Source organism: Watersipora subatra, chromosome 2, assembly GCF_963576615.1.
Source record: "Watersipora subatra chromosome 2, tzWatSuba1.1, whole genome shotgun sequence".
In the NCBI taxonomy this organism is placed as follows: Eukaryota; Metazoa; Bryozoa; class Gymnolaemata; order Cheilostomatida; family Watersiporidae; genus Watersipora; species Watersipora subatra.
In genome coordinates this window covers 55,428,100-55,436,521 of record NC_088709.1, presented here as the reverse complement: position 1 = coordinate 55,436,521, position 8,422 = coordinate 55,428,100, and positions in this window count along the sequence as shown.

Here is an 8,422-nt window from a genome sequence, read left to right as displayed (position 1 = left end):
CATACAGCTTACGACCAAAGAGATATTGGAAAAAAAGAAAGGGTACTGAAGGTTGAGAAATGCAGTATAAGCAGTCAAATGGCACTCCAGTGCAATAGGATAAATGCAATGGTAGCTGTAATGTACTGAGTGTGGGTGTTGTTATATACAACAAATAACAATAATGAAAGGAAAAGATTATATGTTAATATCTTTCCTCCTGCAACAAGAGAAATGCAATATTGGCCAATATTAGTAAAAGTAAGTAAAAAATAAAGTAAAATGCACTGACATTATTAGAATAACCAATATTATTAATATAGTAATAATATAAAACCAATGCACAATTTTGTTGACATTTCAAAACGTCATAGCTAGCAATATCAAGAAGTTGTGATATTTATATAGATTTTTCGAAAATCTGTGCTTTGTAGTCATTTTTCTGTAGTCATCCAAACTTGTAATTAAATATTGTAATAACCTCATGAGGATCATTAGGAAAAATCCTTGTCATTTCTTTTACTTACACTGCGTTGGACATCAGTTAAAAAACCAAAGTACTCAGTGTCTAAAATGTCAGTTACTTTGAAATCGGCAAGAATTAAACGATTTCAGTACTTCTACGTTATTTACATAAACCTTCGGCAATTCGACAATGCTATAGACTGGTGAAATATGCACAATATTTTTTCGTGAAATGCGCACGACTTCATCGTTCTATCCTCTGTCGCTCGACGTTTCACTTTCCAGTCTTAACTTTTATTAAACCAAGCTTGTCAAGCATTTTGTGAAGAATTTCAGCAAAATAAATCTGTCTATTTGTGTATAATCCGATCAGATGGGTAAGTTTTAAGAGAATTTTGACAATTTACAAAGACTTGGTAGCATGTTTAAATAGGCTTATATGGGTTTTGTATCGTTATTATACTTTAACGATTTTACAAAACGATGGTTAATTTTGTTGATGAGATTGTGAGACAAGGGTTCGTCTCATTGTTGATGAATAATTTTAGCAAGTTGTGTGCACATGCATTTATCATAAAAGCTTTCAAACTTCGCATCCGCTCGTCTAGTCTTGAGAATAACAGAAATGCTAACGCGTTGGCATAGATATGTGATGGAACGCTAGGTTGCCATCCTTCTGTATAAATTTTAATGGGAGTTATATTCCCTTTTTATCTATTTGTAACCACGCCCCTAAAGAAGGCTGGTCCTTGTACTTCATTTACATAATCTAATGTACTTAAGGCAGGGCCTCGGCTCTTATTAGTCATTCAAATATATGCCTTGCATTTGGAACCATACTCTTTCTGTTACCTTGAGCGATATCAGAACCACCCCAAGCATATAGCTAACTCCAAAGACCTAGTCTATGGGCTGTGCTGTGGTGATAAATTCATAGAAGCATTGTCGACCCCGTCGACCTCCGGTCGACCTTGTCGACCTAATACAAAAACCACTCTGGAAGCAATCCCTTGTGCAAGGTGGTTGATGTTGACCGGTGGTGTAAGTCGACCTAGTCGCCTCCGCGTGTTGGTCACGGGCAACCCGCACACAGCCCCTGTGAAGGGTGAATGCAGACCGGTAGAATAAGCCGACCTAGTCGCCTCTATGTGTTGGTCGCAGGATCCAACACACTGGTGGCAGCGGTGGGATCTGACTGCGGTAATTCGGACTTATAAGACAAACCTTGTAACTATGCCAAACAGCCGACGAAGTGCTACCAGAGATCTGGCTGAGGCAGAGCTACAACAGGTCGACCAGATTGGTCAGCTGACAGAGGCTATTACTAGAGCCTTACAAATGCCTAAGAAGGAAGCTAGCTTCAAGCCACCGAAGTTCGATGGGAGTGAAGATGTGGAACTGTTCATCTCCCAGTTCGAGGAGGTTGCAGAAGCTAATGAGTCGAATGAGAAGGCCACTCTTCTCCACCTGCGTGAGACATTGAAGGAGGGAGCCAGAGGTTGTAGTCGAGGAGACTCGCCTGCCTCCATCTTCTCGGCCTTACGCACCAAGTACGGGCTCTCCCCGAGAGAGGCTAAGAGCAGGCTCCACCTCAAGAGGGAACCCAAGACTAGCCTCCAAGAACACGCAACGGAGACGGAGCGTCTAGTGAAGATAGCATACGCTGACCTTCCGGATTCCTACCAAGCTAATATGGCCATGGATGCGTTTTCCCTGACTCTGGGAAACACGCACCTCCAACGCCATCTTTTAGCAGTAAGAGCCCAGAGCTTAGAGGAAGCAGTGCAGGCAGGGATTGAGTTCCTGCAAATTCAGCCCACTCTTCCTCGGTCTGGTGCTCGACCCATAGTAATGACAGTAGAGGAGGAGGAGACTACCCCTGCTACAGTCGCCCCCGTCCACTCGGATCCTACATCAGCCACCCTGAATGACGTTTTAATGGCTATAAAAAGGGTTAACAGATGGACTAAAAGAAGGAAACCGACTGGGGCAATGGGGAGCAGAGAAAAGGGACCCTAACTGTTGGGGTTGCGGCCAGACAGGACATGTACGACGCCGGTGCCCTCAAGTTATCCAAAGACAATCACCTCAAGCCACGAGGTCGGGAAACGGTTCCCATTCACAGCAGTAGGGGGAAGTGCTGACTGTGGATCTACCATACCAAGGCAAGGCCAAAGGCAACGGGCACGACGGACTAGGCGACACAGGCTCCCCCCCTGCTCGCCACCGGTCCCCTTGCATAACCAATATCAGCCCTTACCTGAGTGTGCAGGTCTCCCACCCTCAGAAACCAAGGAGGAAACATACGTCTGGCCAAAGCCGTCTCGGCCTTCCCAAAAAGGCCCCCAGAGAATGAGTAAAGCCAGACGAACTCATGGAGATGAATTGTGGAAGCCACATAATAGCAGCTATTTCTTCCCAGGTCGCATCGGAGGGCAGCCCGTCCAGTTTCTCGTGGACACCCGATGCACATCTAATCTGTTGGGACGACATGTTTTTGAGCGCTTACCCAAGGATGTCAAAAGCCAATTAGAGGTTCGAGAAGACTATGGACGGATGGCAGATGGTACACGGCTGCAATTTCACGGACTCATCACTCTCCCAGTCAGAGTCAGGAGTGTCCAAGTCACTGTATCTCTAGTGGTGTGTGCCCTGAAGGAGGATGCCATCCTGGGCATGCCCTTCTTGGTCGACCACCACTGTGAGATGAATTTCCAGCAACCCACGCTGGTGTTAAATGGGCAAAAATTGACTTGCACTGACAGAGAGGGTCGACAAGTGGGGATCAAATAATGCGAGCCACAACACTTCCCCCTCGAACCAAAGTCCTGGTTGCTGGGCGTCTCACGTCCTCATCCTATCAGCCGGTCGGGTTAATCGAGGGAGTAAGAAGCAGTTATATGGTGGCCGCCAGCCTACATCAACCCGGTAAAAAGGGGAGAGTGGCCATCCGCTGCATGAATCCTACCGACCATCCAGTCAGTGTCACGGCAGGGACGATTGTAGGACAATACACTGGAGTAGGGCCGGACGAAATAGGGGTTCCCTGGACAGCAAAAGAGGATGACGAGACTCCTAAGGAACCTCCCCCTTCTCCTTCAAGCGTGCCCCCCCCACATGCAAGACTTGCTCCAACAGGCAGCACCACATTGCTCGTCCCCTACCGAGCACCGAAGGATGGAAGACCTTTTGGTCTGTTATGCGGATGTGTTCAGCCAAGGAAGCGAAGACGTGGGGCGTACCACCCTGGTACAGCATGAAATCCCCCTTCTCCCAGAGGCACAACCCATCCGTCAACACCCATATTGAGTAGGACATGAGAAAGAAGCCGAAATCGAGCGACAGGTTTCGGCCCTGGAGAAACAAGGCATGATTGAACCCGCTCACGGGGCCTGGAGCTCTCCGGTGGTCTTGGTGAGAAAGAAGGATGGGGCGTGGCGATTATGTGTGGACTATAGAAAGCTCAATAGTGTCACCCGCCAGGACGCCTACCCCCTTCCCCGGATTGACGAGAGTTTAGATGCCTTGTCCGGCAGCAAATATTTCAGTACCTGGATATGATGAGCGGGTATTGGCAGGTACCTCTCTCTGCCGAGGCCCGGGAACGGTCAGCATTCACCACACGCAGTGGATTATGGAGATGGAAGGTGCTCCCCTTTGGGCTGACCTCCGCTCCGGCTACCTTCCAGCGGCTAATGGAACGCGTCCTCCAAGGGTTACACTGGAAAACCTTGCTGTTATACCTAGACGACATCATCGTCATTTCGGCAGATTTCTCTAGTCATGTAACCAGGCTGGCAGAGGTGTTGGAACGATTGAGGCAAGCAGGGTTAAAATTGAAGCCCTATAAATGCAGTCTGTTCCAGACCCAAGTTAAGTACCTGGGCCACATAGTTAGCGACACTGGAGTGGCTACCGACCCTGAGAAGATTCAGGCCATCAGTGAATGGGCAGCACCACAGGATGTGACTCAGTTAAGATCGTATTTGGGTACCACTGGGTACTACCACCGATACGTACCTGACTACGCCTCGATCGCCAAACCTCTCACCTTGTTGACAAGCGAGGGGGTCCCCTGGAAGTGGGAGGAAGACGAACAGGAAGCTTTCCTTAAGCTCAAGTGGTCACTGACGCACGCTCCAGTACTGGCATATCCTGATCCCTCTTTACCCTACGTGCTCGATACCAATGCTAGTAACGTGGGGACCGGGGCTGTGTTATCCCAGGTCCAGCAAGGCAAGGAGCGACCTATAGCCTACTATAGCAAGACCCTCTCCCCCGCCGAACGCAACTACTGCGTGACTAGAAGAGAGTTGCTGGCAGTCGTGCTAGCTGTCCGACATTTCCGGCCCTACCTATATGGCAGAGAGTTTACTATCCGGACAGATCATGCCTCCTTGGTTTGGCTGCACCGGAGGAAGGAACCCTCTTGCCAGGTGGCCCGGTGGCTGGAGAGCCTAGCCGAGCACAAGTATCGAATCATCCATCAAAAGGGCGTTAAGCACGGTAACGCCGATGGGTTGAGTCGACAACAGTGCATCGACTGCCGGCAGTGTGCTGCCATTGAGAAGCGGGATCGGGGGCCAACTAGGTCACAAGTGTGTGACTCTCTAGTAACCCCTGGGACAAATTGGGAAACTACTGTACCAGTGGACCCAATTACAGTACAGCCACCAAGAGGTGCAGGAGGACCCAGTCCTAGCGCCCACCAGTTAGACGAGGACGAATGGCCTCGACTACCCAGCCGCAGACATACAGGGCCCAGTCTCCCGACTCCCACACCAGCCAGCCTAGTTCCAGTACGGCTGCCATGCGGTGCGGGGTCACCGAGAGTGTTGGACAACCCCCTCAGAAAGTCTCAAAACCCTCGGTTACGGGCCGTCAATGTGGCAGGTGAGCCAGGGCTCGTTGTAGAGACTGATAAAGTTGCGGTACGAGCAGACGCTAAAGCCACGAATTTAGACCTTTCACCACCAGCTGCTCCAAAGGTCCCGGAATTGTTGACAGTGGTGCAAACTTCGCTGGATGAGGTACGAGCATTGCAACAGAGACCCGCTACCGACCTAGGGATAATTTACCAGGCCGTCAGGAACCGGAAAAGAATCGAAGAGGCCGTACTACAAGTAGGTAGCCCCGAGTTGCAGCGATTGGCCCGGATGTTCCATCAGCTCCAGATTGACGAATCAGGTGTATTGACCCTTCATCTCATTCAGAATGGGCGAGAAAGGGTGGTGGTGGTATGCCCCCAAACACTGAGACAAGAGATCCTGTGGAAGGCCCACGAACAAACTCACTGCGGTGTGGAAAGGACCCTGAAGCGCGTCCAGCTGGATTGGTACTGGCCGGGCATGACTGGAGATATCAGGAGGGCAGTTCTCTCTTGCGAAGTTTGCCAGCGGGCTAAGACGGGAAAGGCCCGGACCTCCGGGAACCGACAGCGGCTGTACGCCGGACGGCCATGGCAGCGTTTAGCCGTAGATTTGGTGGGACCCCTACCTCAGACACCTCGAGGAAATAGCTGGGTGTTGGTACTCACTGACCATTTCACTCGGTGGTCGGATGCCTTAGCTATCCCTGACGCTACAGCCCCAACGGTGGCCCAGGTCTTGGATGAGCGAGTATTTAGTTACTTCGGTCTGCCCGAAATTATCCACACCGACCAGGGGAGCCAATTCGAGTCCTCCTTGTTCCAAGAGCTATGTGACTTATGGGGAGTCGACAAATCTAGGACCACTCCGTACCACCCCGAAGGGAATGGTGTGGTTGAAAGAAACAATCGGGTATTGGGTGACTCCCTACGAGCCCTTTTACTGGGCAGAGGACAAGAGGACTGGGATCAATTACTGCCACAGATCATGCGGACGTTGCGAGGGCTACCGCACTCCGCCACTAAGGAAACACCAAATTATTTGATGTTGGGTCGGGAGCTTCATCTTCCTGACCAATTGCTGCATGGAAATAGGTTGGAATCATTTAAGTGCACACACGAGTACGTCCAGACTGTTCACGACCGGTTGATGCAAGCCCATACTCTCCTCCGAGATAGACAGAAAGAGATTGTATCAACCAATGTGAGAGAGCCTCCGCTATTCAATGAGGGTGACCTCGTATGGTTGCTAAGCAAGCGGCGAAGAAAAGGGGAAAATCCGAAATTAGCGGCCAAGTATGTGGGGCCCTATCGCGTACTAAGGAGTCACGAAAATCATACTTACGAAATAGAAAGATATGGACAGCGATCCACTCAGGCTGAAGGAAGATTAAAGCTCTGTCGCCCTAGCCCGGTGCAACAAGGACGAGCCCCAGCTGAAGTCGAACCTGCCCGACGTTCCAACATGAGAGGTTACCCCCGGAGACGAGTACCACGAGAAAACGGTAATCCAGATGCCGTTATCTCAGAATCACTTCTGCCTAGTCGATTAATGGAATTACCAATACCACAATCGCCGGGAAGATTGGAATCACTTCGGCTTCCCAGCGAAGATTTTTTGGTCTCTCCAGGGGAACACAACCCTAACTCGAGGGCTGGCCCCGACCCTGGCTGCGAATTGGCGACCGAGGGAGCAAGAACTACGGGGAACGTAGGAGCTCAGGCTAGTACCGCTGGGGCTGGAAACACCACACGGCCCCAATGAATAAGAAAGCCCCCTGCGTATTTAGCAGATTATGACACCAGTACTGTCCAATCAGGAGAAGCCAGAAGGGGTCAAGGTCAGAGGGCGGCCATTTTGGAAACCAAAGAAAGCGCGCTCATTGCTTGTTATCAGCTCAATACGCACACACACACACGTATCTACACCCTCCAGCCATGGAAGTGACCAAGGAGACCGTTAAGGAGGCCTCTCCAATTACCGGAGCCTTGCCCCTACTATCGGAGTTAGTGATTCCATTAGAACTACACCCGGCTCCCAATGAAACATTAGATGATATGGAGTCCGACTCGATGAAGGAAGAGTCCTCCCCGAACTCTTGTCTGCCGACCAAGTGGATCTCAGAAGAAACAACCAAGAAGATCATGAAGTTATGCCGGGAAGACGGTATCAACTGTCCGTTGTGCCAACAATTATTGTCCACCCCCGACGGCGCCGGATTCACATTGCGCAACATTTTACCAGATTATTTTGCAAATGCGGTAGAAATTCGACTTCAAGGGACACGATCGCTAAGCATAAATCCAGGATAAAGGATGTGGAAATCGGGAAAGCCCACGGTGGAACAGGCATTAAGATTTATGAGGTCGACCGCGCCAGCTACCCCACATGGAGCAAGAGAGTCCGATTGGTCAACCCCCCGGCCTTCGATAAACCTACACCCTAAGGTCCAGTTAAGATGAAGCCACCTGTGAGGAGGAGACCACAGGCATCTTTTCCCTCTCCCCCGAAGAAAAAGCGGACAGCTCAGAAATGTAGTCCGCCCAAAACGGGGAGACCCATACCGGCTCCCAGAAAGACATTAACGACGGTCGGGAGCATACAGAGCCGACTGGGAGACGTTCGACCCCGAGTCACGGTGGACGCCCTTCGGGAGGAGGCCTCTAACCTCCGACGGACGGCCCGTCGCCTAGAAGAATTGGCCAATCGAATGTCGACCCAATGAAGATTGCGACCGAATCCGGTAAAGACATGGACTATCTCCATTTTATGGTGTGTTCTAATTTGTTTGTGTTTCCTTATATTATTTTATTCTTTTTTGGTTTGGTTTTTCGATAGCCGATTGTCGTCTATAGGGGCGGCGTGTGTGATGGAACGCTAGGTTGCCATCCTGTATAAATTTTAATGGGAGTTATATTCCCTTTTTATCTATTTGTAACCACGCCCCTAAAGAAGGCTGGTCCTTGTACTTCATTTACATAATCTAATGTACTTAAGGCAGGGCCTCGGCTCTTATTAGTCATTCAAATATATGCCTTGCATTTGGAACCATACTCTTTCTGTTACCTTGAGCGATATCAGAACCACCCCAAGCATATAGCTAACTCCAA